Source organism: Ovis aries, chromosome 13, assembly GCF_016772045.2.
Source record: "Ovis aries strain OAR_USU_Benz2616 breed Rambouillet chromosome 13, ARS-UI_Ramb_v3.0, whole genome shotgun sequence".
NCBI classification, from domain to species: domain Eukaryota; kingdom Metazoa; phylum Chordata; class Mammalia; order Artiodactyla; family Bovidae; genus Ovis; species Ovis aries.
Window position 1 is genome coordinate 4,139,370 of NC_056066.1, and position 27,776 is coordinate 4,167,145.

Genomic DNA, 27,776 nt, shown 5'->3' on the forward strand with positions numbered 1-27,776 from the left:
GTTTTCCAAATTTGCTGGCATATTGAGTGTAGCACTTTCACAGCATCATCTTTCAGGATTTGAAATAGCTCAACTGGAATTCTATTACCTCCACTAGCTTTGTTTGTAGTGATGCTTTCTAAGGCCCGCTTGACTTCAAATTCCAGGATGTCTGGCTCTAGGTGAGTGATCATACCATTATGATTATCTGGGTCATGAAGTTCTTTTTTGTACAGTTCTTCTGCGTATTCTTGCAACCTCTTCTTAATATCTTCTGTTTCTGTTAGGTCCATACCATCTTTGCATGAAATGTTCCCTTGGTATCTCTAATTTTCTTGAAGAGATCTCTAGTCTTTCCCGTTCTGTTGTTGAATCACCTGGGCAGCTTTAAAAACTACTGGTGCTTAGTACAACCATAGAGATTTGGATTGAATTGATCTATGACATGGCTTTGGTGTCAAAATTTTTTTCAAAGTTCACCATGAGAATTAATCTAAGATACAACTAAGGCTGGGGCTTCTCTGGTAGCTCAGTTGGTAAAGAATCTGCCTGCAATGCAGAATACCCCAGTTCTATTCCTGGGTCAGGAAGTTCCCCTTGAGAAAGGATAGGCTACCCACTCCAGTATTATTGGACTTCCTATTGGTTCAGATGGTAAAGAATCCATCAGCAATGACGGAGACCTTGGTTTGATCCCTGGGATGGGAAGATCCCTTGGAGGAGGGCATGGCAACCCCACTCCAGTATTCTTGCCTGGGAATCATGATGGACAGAGGAGCCTGGTGGGCAGTCCATGAGATTACAAAAGAGTTAGACGCAACTTAGCGACTAAGGAACAACAACAACAAAAAATTAATCAAACACTCCTAATTCTATACAATAATGATAGAAAGTAAATAGGCCTGTTATTTTCACATTTCCATAGGCTATTGTGACATCTCAATGTCAATTCCATTGACCTCTTATTTTCAGGACAATATCATCCTCATCAAAACTTCACACGAGGGGGAATGCACCTCTATAGTTTTTCTATCTTCAAACTCTTATTCTCTCGGATCTAAATTTTGTCAGATTTAGCACCTATTTAAAAAACAAAACAGAACACTTTCATTGATTCCTTATTTTTCTATGGATAAAGAAATCTAAAAGCTGAGACTCTCCATGCATTCACCTAAAGGACTTTGGCAATGTTGTCTGCCAGGAGGTGAGTTCCATGCTGTTATAACGTCAGCACACTCATCAGGGACCCTGTAAACATGCAGTCTTCATTATCTGGCCTTCTCATCACTTCTCTTCTCTCAAGGGGTTGTTCCTGCCTACAGACTCTGTGTCCTGCCTCTTTTCTTGGTCCTTGTTCTTCATTCTCAAATGTCCAGCATGGCCTTTCTTTCTCCATGAAGGTTTTTTTTTTTTTTTTTAACCTTGACAATTTGCTACCACTCTGTCGCCTACCTCTTACTTGACTATAACAGTATTTATCAGTACATCCGCAATAGGCAATACAAACCAACCTTTGTTAATATTGAATCCTTAATATTAGTTAAGCCTTTCTTAACTTCTTAATTAAAACATTAGGTTCCTAAGGGGAAACTGATCTTGTCCTGCAAGATCACTTTCTTTATTACTGTTAAAACTTGTATTCTTAAACAATTTGACATTTGTAGAAAATTTGCAAAAACATTATAAAACTTTTCCATAAGCTCTTCAACCAAATGTATGTATATGTACATACCTGTCTATGTCTCCTTCCATGTATATATGTATGACTGTGTGTAAATAAAGTTTTCTGAACTGTTTGAGAGTAAATTGCAATTTCATAATAGTTTAGTTGCTAAGTTGCATCTGACTCTTGCGAATCCATGGACAGCAGCCTGCCAGGCTCCTCTGTCCATGGGATTCTCCATCAAGAATACTGCAGTGGGTTGCCATTTCCTTCTCCAGGTAAGTTGCAAACATGATGTCTATTTTACTCTTAAACACTTCATCGGATAGTTCCTAAAATCAAGGACTTTTCTCTTACATAACCGTAGAACAGTGATCAAATCAGAATATTGAGAGTGATAGAGATCTATTCTCTACTCTACAAATTTTATTCCAATTTCATCTATTAGCCCACTCATTTATTCATAGCAAAAGAAGGAGAAATATGGCCCAGGTTCCCATCCAGGATCATTGGATACATCCATGAATAGCTGCCATACCTCTTAGGTCTCCTTTAATCTGCAACAATGCTTTAGTCTTTCTGGGCTTTTATATCTTGACATTTTTAGAGTATAAGCCAGTCATTTTGTGGAATGTCCACCAACTTGAATTTTTCTGAAGTTTCCTCTTGATTAAATTCAAGGTATACATTTTAGGGGGCAATAATATCACAGGAGTGATGATAAGTCCTTCTCAGTGCATAATATTAGAAGGCATTTGATTTCCATTTCTCTGTTAGTGGCGGTATTAACTTTGGTCACTTGCCTAAGATGGTATTTGCCAGTCTTATTAAAGATACTATTTTTCCCTTTTGTAGTTAAATATCTCATAGGGAGATACTTAGAGACGATGTAAATATCTTTTTTCTCCTTTGAAATAATTTTAGACTTACAGAAAGGTTGCAAAAGCCACACAAAGCTCAGTATGCCCTGTATCCAGCTTCTTCTTACATTGACAACTTACGGAAATAAGTTTGCAATGGTCAAAATCAGGAAATTAACATTAATACAACACTCTTAACTAAACTTAGAAATTCACCCTCCCCTCCCCCTGCTCTTTTTCTTTCTGTTCCAGGACCCAAGCCAGGGCCTCACGTTGTTTATATTTGTTCTCTCTGACCTATGGTTGTTCCTCAGTGTTTCCTTGTCTTTCATGACCTTGACATTTGTAATAAGTGCTGATTATGTTTTTCTCAGGTTCATTCTCAAGTGGAGTTTTTCTCTTCTATGCTTCTGACTAGGCTACGTTATGCGTTTGTGGGAAGAATGCCACAAAACTGTTGTTGTGTTTTCTCAGTGCGCGACAATGGGGAGCATCATGTTGATGCGTCCTATTGAAGGTGCTTTAGCCTAGATCACTCAGTCAAGGAGGTGCCTGTTGGATCTCTCTCTGTAAAATTAAACTTTTCCCATTGTAACTGACCAATATCTGGAGAGAGATAACTGAAAACAATGCAAAGGTATTGTTTCTCCTTAAAATTCCCCATTGATTTTAGCCATTGGTAAATTTTGCCTGAAACAGTTATTACCATGGTCTTTGCCTAGTGGTGATTTTGTCTCACATATTGTTTTCAAGCAAATTAGTTTTAACACCTTTTGATGATTCTTGACTAGAACAATGATTACTGTAGTGATTGTCAGATGGTGTATACTAAATTTCCAGTCTTGTTCCTTATTGTTGAACATGGACCTCTCAGGAGCATGAACTAAAACTGGTAAATTCCTATTGCCAGCTGTGAACCTACTGATTCTACTTTGTGTAATCCTAACCTTAGATTCTATTTCTAGGCGGTACTGAAACCAGAGTTGCTTTGGGAAGAACTGTAACCTCAGAGGAATTATTAAGATAATTCTATGGGGCTATACCATATCTTTGGAATTTAGGAAGTGGTTCTCACCTTAATTAGGTACTTGGCATAATAGTAGTAATCACTGACTTTTGTTTAGTACCTTATAATTTTAAAAGCAGTACTTAAAACACTTTGAAATAAATTATTTGGTATGTCCACAGGCCAGATCTGGCCTACTGGCACATGTAAATCTCTTTTAATAGATAATTTTCCCTATTTTCTAAATCTTCTTTTGTGGGAGGTGTGGTCTGAGTAATGAACACTAGCTTGCTATGACAAACGTTTTCAACACCTCAATCTCAGCAGATTAACACAGTAAGTGTTTATTTTTTGTATAGAAAGCACAATATAGGTGTTCCTGTTCAGTGTAAGGATAGTTCAGGGAACCAGGTTCCCTCTCTCCTATGGCCTCTTAGTTCTTGGCTAGATGCTCTGCATTTGGATGACAGAAGTAAGAAGAGGAACTCTGGAGAATTCCTTCAGTGGTTCTCTTGCCCAGGCTAGAAGTGGCCTATCACATTTCTGCTTGCTTTCCATCAGCTAGAACTTGGTTACACAGCCATTTGTACAGCAAGGGAGGTGGGGAATGTACATATGCCCAGGAGGTAGAAGAAATAGCTTTGCTGAAAAGAGCAGTTTCTGTCATAATGTTGATTCTTGGTTTATCACATGTCACTATGAAGCCTGCAACCCAACCCAGACATGAGTCGTCAAAATGTGCTGCACTGAACACATCCGGTGTGTGGAGCCCTCTGCCTCATTGATAGAAAGAAAGCTTCCTGACTATTTAATTACAGTTATCTTTGCAGCCACATTTTTATTTCCTATTATAGCTTTATTCCCCTTTAATGTGCTGTCTCTATCTTTTCACTTCAAAAAATTCCTAAATCAACAGTCCCTCAAGTTACATAGTCAACCCACACATTCAGGAAAGAGTCACTGATTACTCTTAAACTCCAAGCCAGCAGGGAATAACTGAGAAGAGATGAAGAAATCAGTGCATCTCTAAGGTTAATACCACAGAGCCAGCAGGAGTAGCAAGAGGGCTTTTTGGGGAGAAGCCTCTCTTTTGCCCAGTTTCTACCAGAAAATAAATGCCAAAGTCAAAACACTTTTAGTCCCTCCATTTGATGGAGATAATATGAATTTTCAAATGATTACTTTTAAAAGCTCATTAATAACAGCATGACAAATTTATCCCTTGTGGTCTAGAACAGAATGGCTATATCTGAATTTATATTTTCTTCAAGTTAAATATCTATACCACCACCCAAATAGTCAAGAAATACAGATCACTTCTATCACATATTGAAAGAAGTCAATACCCTCAGCATTGGGGACAGTGAATTCTCACTATTCATTACAGAAAGCAATGGAAGGTAAGGGTGGGGGGTGATCTTTTGCATAACTCTGGATTCTTCATCGTAAAGGAGTGGGATTCTCCCTGGGAGTTGTATAAATTTTCACCTGAGAACAGCTCAAGAAAATGAATAAATCTAGCTCAGTAAGGATGTTCTTTATTAGAAAAGTCATCCCAAATCCCGTAATCTTGGTAGAATTAGCTGTTTGTGAGTCAGAAGTACGTTAAGGTATTGTGACAGAGCACGTGTTTTCAGCTGAACATAATTCCCTATGATTGGTCCTGGCTGCAAAAGCCTCTAACAGCAGAACATTATGGCAAAGTTGGCACCGTCGCCCCCTGTCTGGATGGGCAGAGACACACAGAGCATGCACTTTCCCCTTGTGAGGCGCTCAGCGTCATCGTGTTGTTAAGAAGAAAGTGGGGCCTCCCTTTCTGTCTAATCTACATCCAGTTCTGTAATTGATATGAAGGGTGAGGTTTACAGTGGGGTCAACTGCCACATGACCTCGCAGCTTCCACTGAGTCATGTCATCACACTGCCCTTTCTCATTATTATTATTTATTGTTCCTTGAACTCAGCAAGCCAAAGTGGCTCGTACAATAACTCTGGTGGTGCCAAGACAAATAGACACACTCCTGCCCCAGCCGCTTAAGGTTTGGTGACGCTGAATGACAAACGCAGGACAAATGAAGACTGGAAAGTGTGGGTGTCTCCTCTGTCCTGTTTCTTATGCCATCAACTCCATTCTCTTGGACTCAAAGAAGAAAAGCATACTGGAAATTTATATTTCCATTTCTGAATAATTACTTGAAAAACAGAAGATTTGGATAGTTCAATAACTTATGAAAAAGTATTTTTTCAATTTCACAGATTTAGAAATAATTCAACCTAATTCAGGGGATAGTTCTTGAAAAGAGAATATTACTGATGACTATTGTTAAATCTAACTGTGAATATAATCTCTTTTCCTGCCTGCCTTGGGAAAAAAAAAAAGATTACCTGCTCTTAGAGCCTCCTCTCATATCCACTTTTATTTTATGTATTTATTTCTCTGGCTGTGCCGTGCAGCCTGGTGTCCCCTGAGCAGGCATTGACACTGTGTCCCCTGCAGTGGCAGCACGAGTCTTAACCAGTGGACCACCAGAGAAATCCATCTTATCTCTTTTTAAAATATGTCCATCCCCTTGCCCAGTTTGTAGGCATTTACTGTTGTTTTTCTGTCCAGTATCTTTTCTCTCTTCTGTAACAGTATTCTTATGTTCCTAGAAGAACTTTTTTCTCCGCAATCAGGTCCTGTGCTTTATTTATTTATTTATTTTTAAAAAGATTTTTATATGTGAAAGTGAGAGTGCAAGTCGCTCAGTCGTATCTGACTATTTGTGACCCCATGGACTGTCCATGGAATTCTCCAGGCCAGAATACTGGAGTGGGTAGCCTTTCCCTTCTCCAGGGGATCTTCTCAACCCAGGGATCATACCCAGGTCTCCCGCATTGCAGGCGGATTCTTTACCAACTGAGCCACAAGGGAAGTGGGCCATTTTTAAAGTTTTTATTGAGTTTGGTACAATATTGCTTCTGCTTTATGTTTTTATTTTTTGTCCATGAGGCATGTGAGATCTTAGTTCCCCACCCAGGGACTGAACCCACACCTCATGCATTGGATAGCAGTCTTAACCACTGGACACCAGGGAAGTCACAGGTCCTGTGGTTTAAACAGAGTTGAGTCCACCCCAATATCCCAGGGTGTTCACATGACCCAGGCTCATTGGGGGTGATCACGTGACCCATACCTATCCGATCCTAGTACATCCTGCGCCTTTGGGGATGTGGAGCAAGTGAGAAGAGCAAAGCAGTATAGAAAGCCTTATCTGTCAGCCTTACACAGAGGGCAAGAAAATGTTCTGGAACCATCAAGTGCCATTTTGCCATCTTGGATTGTGGTGGCACAGTCAGTTTTGAAGGGAATCTGCCAAGAAGGGCTATGATTCCAGACTGTTCTGTGGACATCACTTGCATTCCTAGATGTTCTAGTTCCTGAAACCAGTCTTTGCTAATGAGTCAACATAAATTTTTACTTTTTTAAATGCCAGTTGAGTTGGGTTTGCTGTCAATTTGCCAGAAGGGTTTGGAAAAGCTTGTCTCCACTGGAAACACTCCAGCATATTCATCTGAGAAAAGATCATAGACTAGAATCACAGCAGTGTTTCTTTCATAGCTTTCTTTATTTCCCCTATCATTGCTAATGTTGGGGGTATCTTCGTTGGTATTTTCATACAAAGTAAATGCTGTATGAATCTCTCAATGCATTATCGTCCACATTCTGAGCATAAAAGAACTTGTCAGCTGTGCCTTAGGTTCTTAGCTCACTGTTGTTAGGGCTACGGGTTAAAACTTACGTGTTGGCAAAGTCTTTCCCTCATGACCGTACTTTGGCCGAATCCCGTCTCCAGAGAGAGGAAATGTTTCTGTCACTCTCCCTCTTCCTGAGGAAGCATGTCCCCAGCCTTGCAAAGTCATCACGCCTGAAAAAATCACCACCAGGCTGTGATAACACACAGATCCTTCCCAGGTTGCTAATTATGTTGTCCCTTCCCCCTCTTAAAGCCACTCACCTCTGCAACGTCCTCACCTCTGAGTAATTGGCTTTTCCTAGAACAAACACACACGGTTTGTGCTATAAAGGCAAAGTCAGGCAAACTTCAGACAAAAAAAGGAAAAAGAAGAGAGGTGCTGCTTTATGTTCAGTTATTTATAACATGAAAGCTTTTATTACTTCTTACTTTGTTTGTCCTTTGCTTGACTCACTTTCCGAGGTGATGTGGTGTAGCTCCTATCATCTTATCCTGAATCTTGGCTCCTCTGTACATCAGTTATGTAATCTCGGGCAAATAACTTAAACTTTGTGTTCTCTGTTCTATCTGTGGGGAAAAAAAAAATTTACAATACCTTCCTTGTGATAATGTTGTCAGAATCAAATGGGGTAAAACATGCAGAGTATTTAGGACAGTATGCAGTAGGCACTCAAGGTGAGCTTTCCTTAGTGGCTGGACAGTTTCTCTCATCCTCTTGCCCCCAGAACCACCCTGCCCACTGCTCCAGCCAAGACTGGTCCTCTTCTTTGCTCACTAGAACAGGCAACTCTTTTCAGAGTATGATTTTGGGTACCTTGAAAATATTTTGTTTGTGCTAAAATATTTATCTTCTTGCCTTTGCTGAAACCCCTCTTCTAAGTTCGTCTGTGTTGACTGCTGAGGGCCCCTATTAAAATATAACAGCAGCAGTCCATCTACATGTTTGATTTGCCTACTGATGCATCGTGGAGATCAGCTTCTGGGGGCAGGTGAAACAGGATGGGTCAGGGGAAGAAAGGCCAAGACACTGACTGCTGTGCTTTGTCTTGGATTTCAGAACTTTGGGAGATATAAGAACTGAGTAACACAAGAAAAAGAGGGTCCCATCTGGCCAACCAGAGAGCCAGCATCAAGTAGTGAATGGTGGGTACAGGATGTCAAGGGGAGGGCTCCATCACCCCTTTGTGGGATGCTACAGTGGGGAGCTCCAGCTGACACCTAAGCTGGATGGTATAAAGCTACTCCAGGTTGCAGTGAGAGCTTAGGCAATAGCAGTCAGAACTCAGAACAGACCCTGGTCCACTTTGAAGTCAGAAGGATTTAAAACAGGGAAGTAGACACATGGTTGATGGAAAATCTGAGATGTCAGCAGAGGCTGATGAAATGGTGAATTTAGGAAAAGCAGAAAGTTATGCAAAACCTCTGGGGCTAGAAGTACAAGGGATGTGATGGTGTCCCTAAAACTGGGGGCTAAGGCCTCAAGGAAACGCTGGAACCTCAGGGGACCTCTCTGGCAGGATCTGAAGCCACAGAGAAGGCTCCGAGACACAGTCTACAGAACGGAAGGAGGGGAGGTAGTCTGGCATCTTCTTTTCTTCTGTCCCCTGACCTCCAGCAGCGTCTCCCTGTGGGTGAACCTTGCTGGAAGCAAGTTGGTTACAAGAATCTGAAAAACAGAGCCTGCAGGACTCTTGTCCTTGGTGTGTAGGGCAGCTTGGGAGATGGGGTTAAGGATGATCTAAGAGCAATCAAATGATGGGCGTGGTGCTCAGAGGAGAAAGGAAAACTACTTTCCTGTAACCAAACAAGAAGGTGACTCTGAGGAATGGGAGCTGTCAAATGTCTTATTTATGTCTGCCACGCATGCCAGGGATTTTGGCTTGGTTTGTAGGTCTGGGCTTAGATGTAGAATATTAAGCACTTTAATTTTTCTCAAAGGGAAGTCTGTGGAGTCTGGAGTAGAAACAGATGTACTGCTAATTCAACATGCTAATTCTTGGGCTTCACACCAGCTTTTAAAAGTGTGTTTCCCTTACTATGGGGCCCACTGGTTTACCCACTTCTCTCTGTTGTTTCTGAGGTTTGTGTTTATTAAACCTTTCGAATTTAAAATTAGAGCAGTCACTCCTTGGATGAACTTTATTTTGCTTCTTCTCCCTCCTGAGTGGTGGGTGATGCTGTCCTTACGAAGTTGTAGTCTATGGGTCTGTTCAATATCCACCCAAAAGTTCTGCCCAGGACTTAGATCATGGATGAGAAATGTCTCTTATCCAAAGATTGATGGTTTCACTTGAGAGAAGGGCAACAAATTCTCAAGCATGTTAACAAATCTCCCATCTCAGCCAACAGGGTTGCATGATTGAAAAAGTTAGAAATAGAAACCAGAGGAATTCCTTGGTGCAAGAGGTCAAGGAGATAGACTCCCCAGCTAGACTGCAGAACACGCTGCTTACGGGTCCCGGGAAGCCATTTCAGGCATTGGAAGCCAATTGCTTGGCATTTCCTGTAATGTTGCTCTCAATGGTTGGTTTCCATTTCTCCAACTAGTGGTGTGCTGGTGCTCATTAATGAGTATGTCCCTGAACATAGATGCTTGGGTTAAGTATTCTTTTGGTGCACAAGATAAGGCTTGCATTTCTCTGACCCTGCTTTCCATCTTCAAAAGGAGGATAGTTACTGTGCTTCCTTCATAGTGTACTTGGGAGATCACCTATGTTGATGGAAGACTGATTTATTTATTGGCTGCTCCAACATACTAGGTCGCGTGTTAGAATTGTAAAGATAGCATTCTTGCATTTGAGGGCATCACAGCTTCTAAAAAGAGACTCGGTGTGTGAAAGCATTTCCAATGCTCTGTTGAGTTGAAAGCTATTATTTAAAGTGATATGATAAAATCCGTTGCCACAACTGTATTTAAGATAGGTAAGTATTAGTTTTATAGTTATGGGATCTGAAGGACTGATTTGGAAAATCACCTTAAATCTCAGGACCTCCAGAGAAGCATCATCAGTGCCTGGGGTGCTACTGGCAGGTCTAAGCCTTCACTACCGGGAATAAAAATAAAAAGCAAGCCAGAGAAGGATGATTAACATAGGAAAATCAAAGAGTGGAATGAAAAGGCAGGAGGAACAATGCATAGCTGTTAATGTCTGCCTGCAGCTACCCCTAAGGCACCTGCCTGCCAAACAACTCTGACCTGGTTTTCTCTTTATAAAGCACTTACAACCAGGGATAATGTAACTGTGAGGAAAAATCTGCTTTTAAGAGAAAACAAAAACTTGCCTTTCGTGTTTTAAGATTTATTTATTTTTCCTTTTAAATTATTACACGCATTCTGTTTCCTTTGTTTCTACTTCTGAGGGTAATGGTACTCTTTCTTTTATCCTTTCAATTGGGATTGGCCTGAGTCCTGTGCCTTTTTTTGAATATTGACCTAAGGCTTTCTTTATTTTAACACAGTTATTTACAAACTTTAGCTGCATCAGAATCACCTGGAGGGTTTGTTAAAACAGGGTTGTCCAAACTGCAAATCCAGACTTTCTGATTTTGTTTCTGCTCTGTCGGGTGGGGCTCTAGAACTAGCAGTTTCACAAATTCCCAGGTGCTGGTGATGCTGCTGGTTGGGTGTGGGAGGCACTTCTTTAACATTTCAATAATGTGATTGTATATTTCCTCCCTGGGGCCTCTCTTTTCCTGAGTTTGGTGGTCTCTCTTCTTCCTATAGAAAGAATTCATTGTAGAACATTGTAATGGAATCTGAGATGTTAACTCTAAGTCTATGGGTTTGTGTCTTTCTTGTACTAACCAGTATTCAGGGATTTCTTTGAATGAATGATTCTGTATGCATGAGGGAAAGCCTTTGCTTAGGTAAACTGAAAAGTATATGCTTCCGGTATCCAACCTGTGAGTTCTAAAATGGGAACGTGACTTTGGCAAGCACAGGGTGACTTTGATTTGCACTCAATTCAGTCACAGGAATATCATGAAGCATCATGTCTGGTGTTTAAGAGTGACCCCACCAGTGTTGATATTATTCCTACTTTGGCTCATATGAGAAGGTCTGGCAAGAGAAAGAGATTTCAATGGTAGATCACTGGTTGTGGGTTTTGGACCAAGTTAAGTTAGTTACCCTTGAATTGTGTCCCTGGCCAAGTCCACGGTCTTGCCTCCTAAGTGGTGAAATGGGAAAAATGACCATCTCTAGACTCATGGAGTGGCTGGGAGTTTCAACGGCTGCCAAGCACAGAAAGTGCTCATGGATCCAAAAGCTGCTTCTCATTAGCCTCTGGTTTGCTTTCTTTTCCTGCTGGGCAACACTGGCTGGGGGTGTCACTTTCTGGTCTAAGCTTCGGAGGTGGTGACAGATTGCTGTGCCACACTGAATGGAAAATGTCCTGTCTGGGGGATCTTCTCAAGATAAGGAGTCATCATATTCTAAGGAAAGTTTCCCCACAACTCTTGAAATGGTATCAAAGCCGTTATTTTCATGAGTTGGGCTGACAACATGGTGGGTGAGCTGTCAAAATCCCCAACCTCAAGAGCAACAATTTCTTGACTTTAATGGAGAAGCAGATTTGGGGAAAGGAAAGAAATAGAATCAAAATTTCTCTACTGCTCTGTAGGGTCTTCAGCAGTAGTTTGCTCATCAGCTTTTTAGATAAGATGGATTCGAAGGTACCAAATGGGAATTATAGTAGATTATGCCAAATTAGATGTCTCCTGGTATTGGAATGTAATTTTTTTTTAAAAAATGATCTTTTTATTAAAGCATAATTCACATATAGAAAAATACACACAGTGTGAATATACAGCTTGATGAATTTTTAAAAACCAACGCACTCATGCGACCAACAGTCGGGTCAACGAGCAACATCACCAGGATCCCAGACTTTCTTTCAATTCTTCTCCAGTCACTACTGTCCCTCCCCTCAAAGACAAGCACTATCCTGAGACTTCTAGCACCAGACTAATAGTGTCTATGTTTTTATTTGATATAGACAGACTCATAGAGGATGGAGTCTTTTGTGTCTGGTTTTACTCAACACGTTTGCAATGTCATTTGTGTGGCTTGAAATTCATTCATTTGAAGTACTATACAGTATTCTATTGTATAAATTGTTATTGTTTAGCTACTAAGTCATGTCCAACCCTTTGTGACCCCATGGACTGTTGCTCCCTAGGCTTCTCTGTCCATGGGAATTCCCAGGCAAGAGTACTGGAGTGGGTTGCCATTTCCCTCTCCAGGGGATCTTCCCCACCAGGGACTGAACCCCTGTCTCCTACATTGGCAGGTGAATTCTTTACTGCTAAGCCACCTTGAATCAAATATCATGGAGATTTTGGGTATTCTTAGTTTTGGCTATTGTTAATAATGTTGCTATGAACAGTACTACACAAGCCTGTGGTGAATATATGCATGAGTGTTGTTGAAGTGTAACTGTTGTGTTTTCAGATGAACATGGATGCCTCTTTAGCAAGTATTGCCAAGTAGTTTTCCAAAGTGGTTGTCCCACTGACATGCCAACCAGCCGTGTGGGAGAACTGATCTTCCACACCCTTGCCAAAACTTAATTTTGACTGTGGTTTTATTTCAGCCATTATAATGTGCATGAAAACAAACAAACAAACAAATAAGCAAAATAGAACAAACAAAAAGCAACAACATGAATTCAGTACAGTCATCCCCCTGCCCCAATACTGGTGTTTAATTGTACAATAAGGAAACTATTCTTTCATTGTATAAGGAAACGCTACATGATGGCTCATTTGACCTCTGTACAAAGGACTTGAGTCAATTTATATTAATGTCAAGGGAAGCTGCATCTGAGTGAAGACTGAACATTTCAGTATAGGAAATATTCTACGCTTTCACTGCTGCAAATCATAAAATTCCTTTTTAGGGCAGATCAATCTGGAAATTCTTCTTTACCTACAAAGACAAGAGGGTAAGAATCTCTTCAACTTCCAGAATAGGGAATGTGTACATGCATTTTAGGGACAGAAAAAGCCCAAGACCCACAGAGAGCATACAACAGAGTCCATAACATTGCAGTATCTGAGGTGACAGTCCCTGATACGGAGGGCTAGTGGCTGGAAATTTATAATGAATATTGTAAGAATTAAAATCAATAGCAGTGATTGCATATACAAAAAGCAGTAACAAGAACCCTGGATATTCAGTTAATGGTTTTATGTGTGTGTGTGTGTGTACATGAAGCATGAACTTTGAGAATTGCAGACAGCTATGAAGGCAATGGCACCCCACTCCAGTACTCTTGCCTAGAAAATGCCATGGGTGGGGGAGCCTGGTAGGCTGCAGTCCCTGGGGTCGCTAAGAGTAGGACACGACTGAGCGACTTCACTTTCACTTTTCATTTTCATGCACTGGAGAAGGAAATGGCAACCCACTCCAGTGCTCTTGCCTGGAGAATCCCAGGGAAGGGCTAGCCTGGTGGGCCGCTGTCTGTGGGGTCGCACAGAGTCGGACATGACTGAAGCGACTTAGCTTAGCTTAGCTTAGCTTAGCTTATGTCTCTGCAATCAGTATTAACCATTGCATACAAATAACTGATCATTCTAGTGAGATAGATGTGGGGGAAACAGAAAAAACAAATCAAAAGATGACAAAGAAAACAGTATTCAAACTTTCCCAAGGCAGAGCATTTTTTCTTAGGTATGGCTGATTAAATATTTCACAAATTCTCCATTGAGATATTGGATAACAGTATCTAAGGCCATTTTATTTTTATCATATTTTATTACAATTAATTTTCAGTTTCCTGAAACCTCATTTGTCTATGGGAACTAAGGAAGTAACAACTCAATCTCACTGTCACTGTATCAGTTATGTAGTTCCAAAATAATGCTGTGTAACAATCACAAAGGCCAGTTACATAAAGCAATAAACATTTAGGTAGCTTATAAGTTTGTGGAGTTCAGATGACCTGCACTAGACTTGGCAGATTATACAAAGGACTTAAGTCAATTTATATTAACTCCAAGGGAAGCTTGGCTCAGTGGTGACGAATATGCCTGCCAATGGAGGAGATGCAGGTGATATGGGTTCCATCCCTGGGCTGGGAAATCCCCTGGAGGAGGAAATGGCAATCTGCTCCAGCATTATTGCCTGGGAAATCCCTTGGACAGAGGAGCCTGGCCAGCTACAGTCCATGGGGTTGAGAGAAGTTGGACACAACTGAGCGACTGAGCATGCAGGCAAGGGAAGCTGCATCTGAATATTTCAGTACAGGAAATATTCTAGGCTTTCACTGCTACACATCATGCAATTATTTTTTAGTGCAGATCAACCTGGAAATTCTTCTTTACCTACTAAGACCAGAGGGTGTAAATCTCTTCAACTCCCGGAACACAGAATGTATGCTTGCAGTTGAGAGAGAGAAAGAGCCCAAGACTGAGAAAGAGTTGGAAAGCTGGACTTCTTTGTGTTTCTGTGGTCCTCTTTGGCTTAGTTGGTGACTCTAGTGATCTTGGCTGGACTTGGGCACATGTATGAGGGTTGGTTCATCCAACTGAGGTGACTCTCAGCAACTTGGCTCCACCCAACACTCAATGAAATACAACAAATGGTTCTTCTGCCACAAACTTAGTGGCTTAGAACAATACATACTTATTATCTTGCAGCTTCTGTGGGTTATGAATCTGAGTATAGTTTAGTCAGGTTCTCTGCTTTAGGGTCTACCAGAGGCAGTCATGGTATGCTAGGTTGTTCTTTTATCTAGAGGCTTGACTGGGGAAGAGTATACTTCAGACTCACACAGCCTTTGGCAGAATTCAGTTCCTATCAGCTATAGGAGTAAGGCCCTTAGTTCCTAAAGACTTCCCTCTTTTTATTTGCCTGCCATGTGAATCTCTGCATTGCACACATTTCTGCTTCCTTCTTCAAGGCCAGCAGGTGGGCAAGAGTAACTCTGCTGAGATGGAGTCTTGTATGACTAATACAGTCATGTCAATGACATTCCATCATCTTTACCATATTCTGTTGGTTAGAAACAAGTCACAAGTTTGCTCACACTCAAAGAAAGGGGATTCATAAAGCTATGAACTCGAGGAAGTGAGAATCACCAGTTGTCACCTTGGAGTCCATCTGCCTAACCTGATCTTGCTCACATGTCTTGGGATTAGATGACTGTCAGCAGATCTAGGGGAGCACATTCACCCAGCAAAGGTAAAGATGCAAGAGTGGGAGTGAAAATGCATAAGTGAGTTTTTCAGTCCTCTGCATCCGGTCTGCTAAACTGCAACTAACTTGCATCCCGTTTGCCCAGTGAAGTCACAAGACTCAGAAACAGAGATGAAAGACATAACAAGGTTAGCTGGTAATGGAGGTAGGTGCGGGAAAGCTAGAGAGTTGCAGTCATAGACACCGTTCTCACCTTCGTCTGCATAATCCAAGAACTCAGCCCCATGGAAATCTCATTCCTCTCTTCCTCCAGTCAGCATTTCAGGAAGATCCTAGTGTTCCATTTGGTGTTCCACAAATGCTCGAAATTTCTGGTAGTTTCTCCTGCGATTCCCTAGACTCCTTGCTTCCTGCAGACTCCCACATAGATGGGAACTTGTAAGACCACCCTGCTATCACACTTGATGAGAAAAAATCTCAGCAGATAGATTTCCCCCTAAATTCCATGAGCTAAATAGCCCTTCTGTTTCCTCCCTGAGGAGGGGAGACTATTGTTATTATCCACTCTGTAATTCTATTCCTGTCTCAGAGGATCATTCATGAAATCAGTTTCTACCCACTGTCCCTGTCTTTACAGGGATGAGGCCAAACTCATGGTGTCTGCCATGTCCACCCCCTGTAGAACTCACCATGCTTGTGCTGTCCGCTGATTTAAAGGGTGCTCCAGGGCTTGTTACAGGCTGGAGCTTCTCAACACTTGTACATTAGAGTTACCCAGGAGCTTTTAAAAATTTCAGTGCTTGAGACATGCCAAAAAGCAATCTCTGGGAGTTGGTTCCAGGCACTGACATGTTTAAAGTGACACCAGATGATTCTGACGTGTAGCCCAGATTGAGAACTCCTCTTAGAGATAGACATGTAACCCAGGATGTCTCAAGCCATAATTGCACTTAAGATTTTGGAGCTTAGAGGAAGAAGAAAAGCATATTTCTACTTGACCATAGTAAAATACATGACCTCCTTCAAAAGATTTTTTCATGTGAAGCTTCTCTCTGCCTCTATATATAGAAGGAATCATGGAATCACATTTGCTTTGAAATATCCTCTCATCTGGTGCCCTGGCACCACAGATGAGAAAAAGAAAAACCCAGAGCGATTTATTCACTTGCTGAAGATCTAATTAAAGCCGAAGACTAATTAATATTCACTTGCCGAAGACTAATTAAAGCACAGATAGGGCTGGGTCATGAATTTTCTGTCGTTTTCTTTCTTTAACATCAATCTATTTTTAAAACATTGCACTTAAAAGTTTTGGGGGTGGCAAGTTGGATCCTATAATCTTCCCAATAGACATAAACTGCCCATATTTTCTGTAGCTGACCAAACATAGGAGCAAGTCCATTGTAAGTATATGGACAATTCTAGAAAAACAAATGATATGGATCTTTCTAGAGTGAAACTCTAAAGTCTATCTAGTGCCCTTGGCCCCAAAGCTGTCTTGTAGATCTTTCTGAAGATTAAACATCCAGTTTTAAAGGGAACACTGAAGTGTCACAGTGTGCTATTTATTATTGAAAACTTTGGTTTTCTTTATTCTAATTTAGATACACAGCTGCTTTGGGGACATAAAGGAAGAACGTCTTCCTGTGTATTTAATGCCTTTAAAGACAGTTTCTTCAAATAGTCTATGGGTATACATTTAATATCAATACTTAGAGTTGCTAAGTTTTGAGAAAAGGAAAAGTTGGAATCTGTATGACATCCTTACCGTTCCCTGTGCTATCAGAGAACGCAGGCAAGAAAATCCTGCAGCTGTGAATCTCAGACTGCATGGTGCGCCCAAGCCATTTGTGATGAATGGAGAAAAGAAGAGACTCCTGGCCCAAGGCTCAGAGTTTTGGATCCATAGGCCTACAGTGTTGTAGTAACCAGCACGTGTATTTTCTGTATTCTGATGCTTTGACCTCTGGAGCTTTGCTGAACCCGGAGGGACCTCCCGTTGCTGACCAGTTCCTAGAGAGAGTAAACAACTTGTCCTTGAACATGCCTTTCAAATGCAGGCCCCTCAAGCCAGCACGCACACCCCAGTCACCTTATTTATCAAGCTCTCACCCTCGGGGCTGCCACCCACCCATCCCAGTCATGTCCCAGGGTCAGATACCAGACAATTAGGCACAGTCACTATGCCGCAGAGCCTGCTAAACTTACTCAAAGTGGATAATCCTAAACCTGTATACCCACTTCTGTTTCTTTCCATAGACACCACAAGAAATGATCTTGCCCCTTCTCCGTGTTTCTTGATGGACTCTGGTATTCCCCATAGCATGACCTGTCCCTTCCTCTTAGGATCTGTGAATATAACAAAGTATCTTTTTTTTTTTTTTTTAAATTAGAGGATAATCACTTTATTATGTTGTGTTGGTTTCTGCTGCACACAGTCTCTCTTTAGTGCCAGTGATCTGCTGATCCATTGACCTCAGTGATGGATTTTGCGCTAAGTGGGATATAAGAATCTGCATTGCTAACATGTTTTTCCGGTGACATTCCTGCTTGTCTTGGGGACACACTTTGAGAACCGCTTTCCTAAAATATAGGAAAACTACTATATTTGTTGGTGGGAGAAGAAAAGTCAAGGGCAGACCTGTGGTGATAGACAGAGAATGAAGGTTTTTGTAAAAGCTCTTTCATCTACTTTATTGTTACATGCTTGCGTTCAGTAAAGCCTTTTACCAGCTAGCGGAGCCCTCAAACGAGAGCTGTGTTAGTATTCCTCTACCCCAGTGCTGTGATCCTTAGTGAGTTACTTGGGGAGAGCATGAGAATATAGAAAGGGGGTGAAGAACGTTGGTTTTAAGTCCAGCTGTGCATCTGATGCTAAGCTGCAGGAACTTGGAAAATTCCCTTCATATCCCTGAGCCTCAGGGTTGTCTTCTGTCACTTGGTGTAATCCTACCTCATAGGGTTAATATTAGAATTAAAAGAGGTAAATGCCAAGAAATTTCTTAGTCCAGCCTGTGGTGTGCAGTTGGATTTCATGATGCAAGTTATTGTTATTGAAGTTATTTTGGCGCTCAAACACTGGATGATAATCAGTTGCATTGTCTTGCCCTTTATATAATTTTATGCCTGGCATTTTGAGTTAAGAACAATGGTGTATGACCAAAGAAATCTAAAAATAAGATCCCACTACAGTTGTGTTTCTACAAAGCAGAAAACCAGAATCCCTGGGTGAAACTCCCTGAGACTGTTCTCTAAGGGATAAAACTACAAGAGTTGCAGTCGTCTCCCAGAATTTGATGTCAGAAGAAAGTCATGTTGTCCAGGATATACTTTAGTTTCAGTCCTTCTTTTGGCAAGGCCAAGGGCGCAGTGGTGCACGAACAGTGTCGGTTCTCCATATGTGACCATGTGATCAGAGCCGTGGCTGTGCGAGTTACCGTTTCAACCCAACTCGTCCGCCGTGAGTATTGCTTCTGAGTTATGATGCTTCCCATAACAGACGAGCTTTCATATGTAAGCACTTCGAGGCGCTTCAGTAGGAAGACAGAAATCACTATCTCTTCTCTGTTCATCACCAACATATATAACAGATACACTCTGACTATAGTATCTTTTTCATTGTGAGGACCAAATTATTTGAAAAAAAATTTAGTTCCCAGATATGCAGCTGTGTCAAGATTCAGTTTAGTCCTTATGTTTTTATGCATCTTTTGCAGTAAAACACAAAGCACCTGTGATATTCTTTCTGAGCTAAAATCACTGATATTACCTATTTCAGTAGGAAAAAACAGAAGCTGAAGAGTATTTTAATGCAGTTGATCGAGTGTGCTGAACAAGATGATGTGAAGATTTTTACATTGAATTGGTTCATGGCATGAGTACAACCAATGCTTCCCAAAGTTTAAAGCAATGTTTTTTGTTTGTTTTTAATGTGGCTGATAACACATCTGTAGGTCATAACCAGGATTTAAAATTAAATAGAACAAAAGTATCAGAGTGCATCACCCATGGTAGTAAGGGTAAGTATTTATAATAGGAGTATGTGTGTGTGTGTGTGTGTGTGTGTGTGATTTGCAACATACAACCCACTTCTTCAGTGGATCATGGATGGCTGAAAAAGAATTTGAAAAACACTGCCTTTGTTATTTCTTGAAACGGTGTATTTGGGATACAGACAGAGCTAAATAGCTTTAGATCCCATGGTGAGGTTTCGCTTCAACCTGCTTCATTCCTCCTGATGAAGCAGTCTCTATTTGCTGCTAGCACATCTCTGTCGTCTCTCTAACTCTGGTCGGTCTCCCTTTGAAAGGAAGAAAACCAGGCCTCAGAGTCTGGGGTAGGAAGGAGTTTTGTTTACGGTAGCAGTGATGTTGATTTTCCGTACATTCCATCGGAACCTCTCATGTTACGTGGAACCGTGGTTTCCATGTCTACTTCCATGTCATTCCACAAGGATCGTTTCTTTCAATGACTTGATTTAATAAAAATTGTTGTGAGTACACTGTGACAAACAGTAGGACTGGCTAGGGAGTTTGGAAACCAGCGCTGCTGGTGCTTTCGCCTTTGTCACCCTCTTCAGGATCCAGAGCTGTCTGGAAGACTCCGCCATGGCCAACATGATTGACACCCTCTTTAAGACTGAAGCCAGTTAGACTGATTGCCGTGGGTGATCCCATACTTTCCAAGTGTTGCAGATAATAGCTGCATTTTCTCCACAAAATAAGGTGAACACAGGGAGGTATGTCCCAGGAAGTCCTGTGTGCTGGCTTCCCACTGCCAGCATCCTATCACTGTACTAACCTTTGAACCAGAGACAATGTCTTGGGTCTTAAAACTATTCAAATTTTCTTTGCTTGACACACCAATTGTATTTCTTTTTCCCTGCTTATACCTAAGCCTTGCCTCAGCAGGGAAAAATAACAATAGGATGGGAAACTCAAATGGGGTGATGATACAGAGCCACTGGGGACTGGTAACCAAGCTCATGTGCCCAGGCTTAGTGGCCATGCTGAGATCTGGCTTGCTGCTGGCTGGTTCTCGATGGAAAATCTCCCTTTGTATACAGGGAAACCTGAGAAAACTAAGCGTGGTCTGAGGTCTGAAGTCCAAATGGCCCTGCTCTCCTTTCTCTGACGGAAGAGCCTAAAAATAAAGCAGAGGCAACAAGTGTTAACACAGGCATCATTTCTCTTCCGTGGCACAGATATCACCCCTTTTAGTGCAAGTAGGACAGAGGGTAAATTGAGAGTTGTCTTTGTCCTGTATCAACACCAGGGCTGATTTTCTCCTTCTTTCAATTAGGTTGGCACAGGCGTTATTGTGATTCGCTACTCCCAGAGCTGAGAGACAGGAGAGTTGCTAAAATGCCACCTGCATCTTCAATCAGCTGGCCACTTCAGCATGGAACCTACAGCAGGACTCCATGCCTTCCCCTGCCAGACACAGAGCTGTTCCCTCTGCTGGAACAGGAACTGGGTTGACCCCTTGAGTGTCAAGAGTCTACGTCGATACCAAAGCATTGTGACTTTTCCTTTCTCTTCCCTCCTGGGTCCCTCCCTGAGCAGCATTATTTGGGAGGCGATGCTTTGATCCCGGAAGACTGTGTTGTGAACGGAGTTGGCAGATTTTGAGGGAAAAGCCTGTGTTTCCGCACACATAGCTTTGGCCGTGCTTGCTTGTTTGAGAGCAGAGCGGACAGAATGAGCTGCTTGGGCGACCTACGCCTTTGGCAAGTTCAGAGGGCCTGAGAAGAAGAGGAGAGGGGACCAATGGGCTCTGCGTCTCAGTCTAAAAACAGCCAGCCTGGGGCTCCTCTTCTTCCTGTTCCAGTCACCTCTTCTCACAGGGAGAGCTTTTGAAAGGGCACCCCCCGCCCCGTCCCTCTGCTCCTTCCCTCCCTTCTTCCAGTGTGTCTGTGACGCCAGTTCATTTGAAAGGCAAGCTTTTTCTGAACTGGGATAAGTGAGATACAGGAAGTCACCATTGAAAGGCTTCTTTATGCTTGTTGTCATCATCACCTCAGTATGAGGGCCATCCAGAGTGACGGAAGCAGAAGCCTGGGCCAGCCAGGGTGCTCGGGGACCCAGAGGTGATAGCGACCAAACCGATCATCTGCAGAGGTCAGGGGCCACACTGAGGTGATGAACCTTGCTTCCTTGGGTCACATGGGCGGAACTTCAGATCACACTCTGAAACTTCGGGATTTTTTAGAAGCTTTGTTGTTCTGCTAATGACATTCTGGGTGAGGAGGGCAAACTGAAACACCAAAGTACACCCTCCACCAAAAAATAAATTCTTGATGCTTTGTGTACCTGCAAGGCCAGGATTACATATGTGGTGACCTAATGAACATCCTTAGACTGGATAGCGAGCAATATCTTACCTATTTTTTTTCAATTTATGTATTTTAATTGGAGGCTAATTACTTTTGCACTCTGGTATAGCTGAGCTCAAATCTAGGGATTTATACCAAGGATTATCTACATTCAATTTTTTGTTTTCCAAAATGCATAGGTGGAGACTCTTTTCTAACTTACCCATCTACTAAAACGTTTAGATTGGTTGAGGCTCCATAGTACAATGTCTATGTTACATGTACTTATAATATATTAATGTGGTCCTCAGGCCAGCGGCATTGATATCAATATCATCTAAGAACTTGATAGGAATGAAATTTTTAAGGCTCCAAACTAGAATTATGGAATTAGATGTTCAGGAGGTGGGATCTGTATTTTAACAACTCCTCTAGGAGATTTTGAAGTGGCCTCAAGATTGAGAATCACTGATTTAGATGACTCAAAAAGCCAGCATTATTTCCTTATTTTAGATTTGGTAGTAAAACTGCCAAGAATCAAGATATACCTTCTATGTGGTGGCACAAATAATTTTTATGAAGCTCACAACATTCATTGTTGTTTAGTTGCTCAGTCATGTCCGACTCTCTGCGACAACACTCATAGACTAGTTCTAAAACAGAAATTGTACATGAATGCTAAATTGCTTCAGTCCTGTCCGACTCTGTGCAACCCTGTGGACTGTAGCCCACAAGGCTCCTCTGTCCATAGGATTCTCCAGGCAAGAATACTGGAGCGTGTTGCCACACTCTCCTCAGATGGAAGCAAATGTAATTATGACCAACTTCATCAAATTGTACCAATTCTCAAAGAATTACCTTGAAATATGTACATTGAATGTATGTTGAATCTTTTTCCTTTTGCTAATGCTCATTTTGAAACTGAAAAAAATATTTTCTTACTAGGGAAAAGAACTAGTCTTGGAAGATCAGAAAGTGACAACATAGAATTCAGAAAAGTTCTTTAAAAAGCATTCTAAGAAAAAAAACCGATAGTTTTCCGGCAACAGCTTTGCAAGGTGCAAAACTCTTGATAGATGTCAAATATGGATGCCATCATTTTGTGTTTTTATGTTGTTAATAAATGATGGGTGGCTCAGACGGTAAAGCGTCTGTCTACAATGCGGGAGACCCGGGTTTGATCCCTGGGTCGGGGAGATCTGCTGGAAAAGGAAATGGCAATCCACTCCAGTACTATTGCCTGGAAAATCCCATGGACAGAGGAGCCTGGTAGGCTAAAGTTCATGGGGTCGCAAAGAGTTGGACACGACTGAGCGACTTCACTTAAGTTAACAGAGCACACCAGAGTGAGTAAAATTCTTTCTTCTTTTCAAGATTTCTTCAAGGAATAATATGACTATTTCCCCTAGTTCAGCACCATTCTCCAGTTCCCAGGATTTCATGGATGGCTCTTAGAAAGCAATAGGATTATTTGAATGAACAAAGAAGGGTAAGATTCTAAATGCAGAGGTAAATCTGAGTGAAACACATCTACTGAAACAGGAGAGGAGCATGTCAAGAATCTTTATGATGTAAATCTTGGGGCTATTAATATGTGCATAATGAGACCTGCCAGTAACTGTTCCAGTGGCAGCAACAGCAGTCCTGAAAACTTAATGATGTGTGATTCACTAACTTTGAATTTCAAATAAAGCAGGCAGAAGTGGAAGGAATCTGGAAGACACCAAGTTGAAGAAAGCAAGACACCAGACACCAGCATAAAATGGATTCTAGCTTGTACAGCAAATTTGGCCTTCAAATAGGGCATCTTTCTGAAATCAGTCCTGTATTTGTAATTCTGACACTTGCTAAGCTTTCCAGGGAAGAACATATGTGAATGGATGGGTTGGGTGGTTTTGTAAATTCAGTTCTTCCCTCTCAGTCCTCCCACTTCAAATAATTTTGTTTCAGTAGAAATACATGTTTTCATACAGTTTTTTAATCATTGTGAGGGAAACAAAATTTATTTTAGAACTCCTTTGATGCATAGCTAAGGGTGATTTATATCCATTCTTTTCTGTGTTAAGAAAACAAATGCACAAAATATTCGAGTTGACAGATTTTTTTTCTTACTAGAATTACACTGTGGCTAAGATGGCTTTTGGAACCTATTTATTTTCCATATTGCTTCATTTGCCAACTAGATTTTTCTTAAGAGCAAAGGTTGCTACACTTGGGTTTCCTGTGTTGAGAATTCAGTAGGGGTTTAATAAATGTGCTGTCTCCTGATCTGCCAATTTTTATCTAGAACTTGACCCTTTTTATCTCTCCTATTATTAAAGCAGATTTGCTCATGTAATCTGGAATTTGCACTTTCAACCCTGAAAGAAAACTTAGCTCTCACATCATGCAACCCTATGATTTTATAGATGAGGAAACTAAAGCATAGAGAAGTTAATTGAAAGTTACGCAACGACTCATGAGGAAAATTCCCGTAGAACCTGGGAGTCCCATGCCCCTCAGTGTCTCCATCTTGGTGTGTTCCCATTAGAACCACAGCTATGAACAGTAATTGACAGTCCAGTACCCAAAAAAGCAATGTGTCAGTTTTAATTTCTGGTCCAGTTACTTAAACTTCTTTCCTGCTCCTATGAGTGCATAAACCACAGAAGGATGCTGTTAAGACCTGAGCACCTGAGAACATGCATTTCCTCTTTTTTTGTTTGTTTGTTTTAACTTTGTGGATTATGTATTTGAGCAGCTGGCCTTAAGAAATTTCCTTAGCTGAAAAAACATTTTCATGCTATTTAAGAAATAACTTTTCTTTTGGTTTGGCATTACTTCTCTTTCTTTTTTTATAATGAAAATTTACTGCTTATTTTCACTCCCCTGGTGGCTCAGACGGCAAAGCTTCTGCCTGCAATACAGAAGACCTGGGTTCGATCCCTGGGTTGGGAAGATCCCCTGGAAAAGGAAATGGCAACCGACTCCAGTACACTTGCCTGGAAAATCCCATGGACGGAGGAGCCTGGTAGGTTTATTTTCAAGCATACTTTTATATTTTATAATGAAAGAGAATATTCTGTTGATCCAATAACCCAACCCAGATTCAACAGTTATTGAGAGTTTGTGATACTTGTTTAATCTTTTCCTTTTCCTCTCTTTTTTTCTCCCCTGAATTACTTAAAGCAAATTCCAGATGTCATTTTATCCCACCCCCTATATTTCTCAGTAAACACCTCTGAAGAGTTATGGAGATTTTACTACATAAACTTGATGCTAATGGCACACCTAAAAATTATATTTACAAGGTCATCCAATATCCAGTCAGTATTAACATTTCTCTGGTTGCCTCAAAAACATTTTCAGAGTTGCCTTTTGCCATTATTCATACATGTAACTGACTATAGGTTCAGGATTCTCGCAAACACTTAAAGCCAGGAAGAAAGAAGATGAAGTAAACTTACTTAGCGAGAAGGGTTTTCCCAAATTCTCACAGCTCTAATCTGGAGACCATTCAGTGTGACAGGCTTCTCTCTGGGTTCCCACAGCTGGTTAGTGTTTTGAATTCCAGCCTCATGAACTCATGTCAGGCTCCACGGGCTAATGCTCAGGGCCCAGCCTCATGCTCATATCTCTGATGACAGAGTAATGGAGCGGCTGCGGGCATGGTCTGCCCCTTTCTAAAGGCACTGTCCTCTGCATCTGTCCGCTGTCTCTGCAGAGACTGAGGGACTCCAGTGCCTCTCAGAGGCATTGAAGCCCTCATGGGGACAAAGGTAACAACATTTAGGCATCTTTTGTTGAAAGACCAAAAAGTAACTCACTATGCTATGAACAAACTTAAGGATCTCCAGGGTCACATAAGGCTTGTTAGATGCACACCTTTCCACATTCAAGTTTTTGCCTCTATGTTAAGCTCTGGGAAAGATATGTGAAGATAAACTGAGGAGAGAGTGAGGAAAAAAACATAAGGACATATCACAGTTAGATATAGAGTAAGTTTAGGCACTGAATTTTTACTCTGACTTCCCTATAAGCACGTAACAGAGACAATTCCTTAGAGAAAAGGCAGTCTTCTGCTTATGGTAAAGAAAGTGTTTCTTCCATAAAATTAATCTAATACAGAACAATTTCTTCTTTAGATGCCCAAGGGGTGCTATTTTGGGGCTCACTTGACCCTCCCCAGTATCTAAAAGACTACACAGTCCTTATTAAATGAGATCTGAAATTTGAATTGCTTTTTATTTCTCTTTATGTAAATGTTTTGTCTCCTTTGTATTTTCATTGATTTATAACTTAATGTGAATAGAGTGTTTATTCCCCTAGCTTTATGGAATTATAATTGATAAATGAGAATAGGTTTTGAGGCCGCGTGGAGAAGAGGTCATGCCTGCTAGACTCTTCAGACTTGGAAGGGGTATGTGCGGAATAGCAGGCAGAGCAAACCCCGTGCCTGTTCTAACAGAGCTTTACCCTCCAAGTGGAGAGTAAGTCATCAACTGAGAAAGAAACTCATAGACAAGGTCACCTCCAATCTTGTAAAGTGGCTACATGTATAGTGCTGGACAGTGTCTGTTGGCAGATACTTAAAGGAGTGTCTCTGGTGAGAACTACTTCACAAAAAAGCGTGACATTTGAACAGGACATGACGGAGTGAAGGAGCCAGGCATCAGAAATGTCCAGGGAAAATCTTCAAAGAGGGGCTAAACCTGGCCTTACAGAGGGAGATAGAGGGACCCTGCTGGTGGTTCCGTGGTTAAGACTTCACCTTCCAACAGGGGGTGTGGCTTCGATCCGTGGTCGGGTAGCCAAGATCCCACCTGCCTTGCAGCCAAAAAACTAAAACATAAAGCGGAAGCAATACTGTATCAAATTCAAGGAAATCTTTAAAAATGGCCCACATCAAAAACAAAACAAAACAGAGCAGGTAGGAATACTGTGGCATTCATGACTCCTAGAATGTGTGGCTTGGGGCAGATGATAAGGGCTGTGGAGACCCTGGCAGACAGCTCGGGTCTGCGGCTGGCATGGCGTCTATACAGCCGGTGTGTGCGGATCCTTTGATAGCAGCAATGCTCAGACTTTAGTGGAACTAGAGACCCTGAGGCATTTATTCCAAACTCAGATCATTGGCCTCATCCCAAGAGTTTCTGATAGAACCTGATGTTCTGCATTTCTATCAAGTTCCCAGGTGATGCCTAGGCTGGTTCAGGGTCACACCTGGAAAAACACTGCTTTAAAGAGCAGTTCAGGTGGGCATCATCTTTGTCCATCCTCTGCAGTTACCCCAGAGAAGAGATTTCCAAGTGCAAGGGAGTAGATGGCAGGTTGTGACACAATTACCACTCTTTCCTGGAATGCTTTGCTTCTTCTCTCCTTTCGAATGAACATGAACCTCTGTTTAATATCCATCCCTTCCCTCCCCAAAGGGGACAACCATAGAATCACCTTATTAAGTCACTCACCACAGGTTCCCAGATGCCCAAGTCCTTGTGGGGCAGTGGGCTGTGGCAACCCGGTTTGCAGGCAGGGGCTGCTCTCAACAGACCCTGTATCCCCATCCTTCTCTCATTGTGGGGCTCCCTGAAAATGCACTCCTTCTTCTCAGACATTTGTCCAAAAGTAACAGCTCACAGAGGCCAGTAGCATTGCTGATCTCCAACCAGGAAGCATTCAGACCGTCAGGAAACACGGGCGTGCAAATGTTTACTGACCGTGTAATTAATATGATGCTCTACCCTGTCTATCGGCCCTTAGCACCGTATTTCCTGTTCAGGGCAGTGGAAAGCTAAAATATTAGTTGCTGTTTGACCAAAGGAGCAAGTGTCTTCCAAACGAACACATGATCTATTAGCAGTCCTGCCGAGTCTTCCCATGGGAACAGGCATTTTACTTTGTTTTACAGCTAATTTCTTTCTTACAGCAGGTTCCCAGACACATCAAATGCCTTACATGTGAGTCTGAAGTCAAGATTTATAGTCCAGGCCCATGTAATTCAATGTCAAGCAACTCTGATAACATAAGGGCTGGAAGTCAACCATTTTCTCATGAGTTCTCATAAAAAAGTCATTTTAGCCAAATTGAGTTTGAATAGCGG

At 41.6% G+C, this 27,776-nt stretch overlaps 1 long non-coding RNA gene across 3 annotated transcripts in view; it reads left to right on the forward strand.

Moving 5' to 3' along the window:
- Window positions 1–27,776, forward strand: part of LOC132657604 (uncharacterized) — a 371,918-nt gene that overhangs the window by 131,743 nt on the left and 212,399 nt on the right. For all 3 annotated transcript variants that reach the window (XR_009596011.1, XR_009596012.1, XR_009596010.1), the window contains one exon: window positions 24,578–24,707. This is a non-coding gene — a long non-coding RNA (uncharacterized LOC132657604). The remainder of the gene's footprint in view (window positions 1–24,577; window positions 24,708–27,776) is intronic.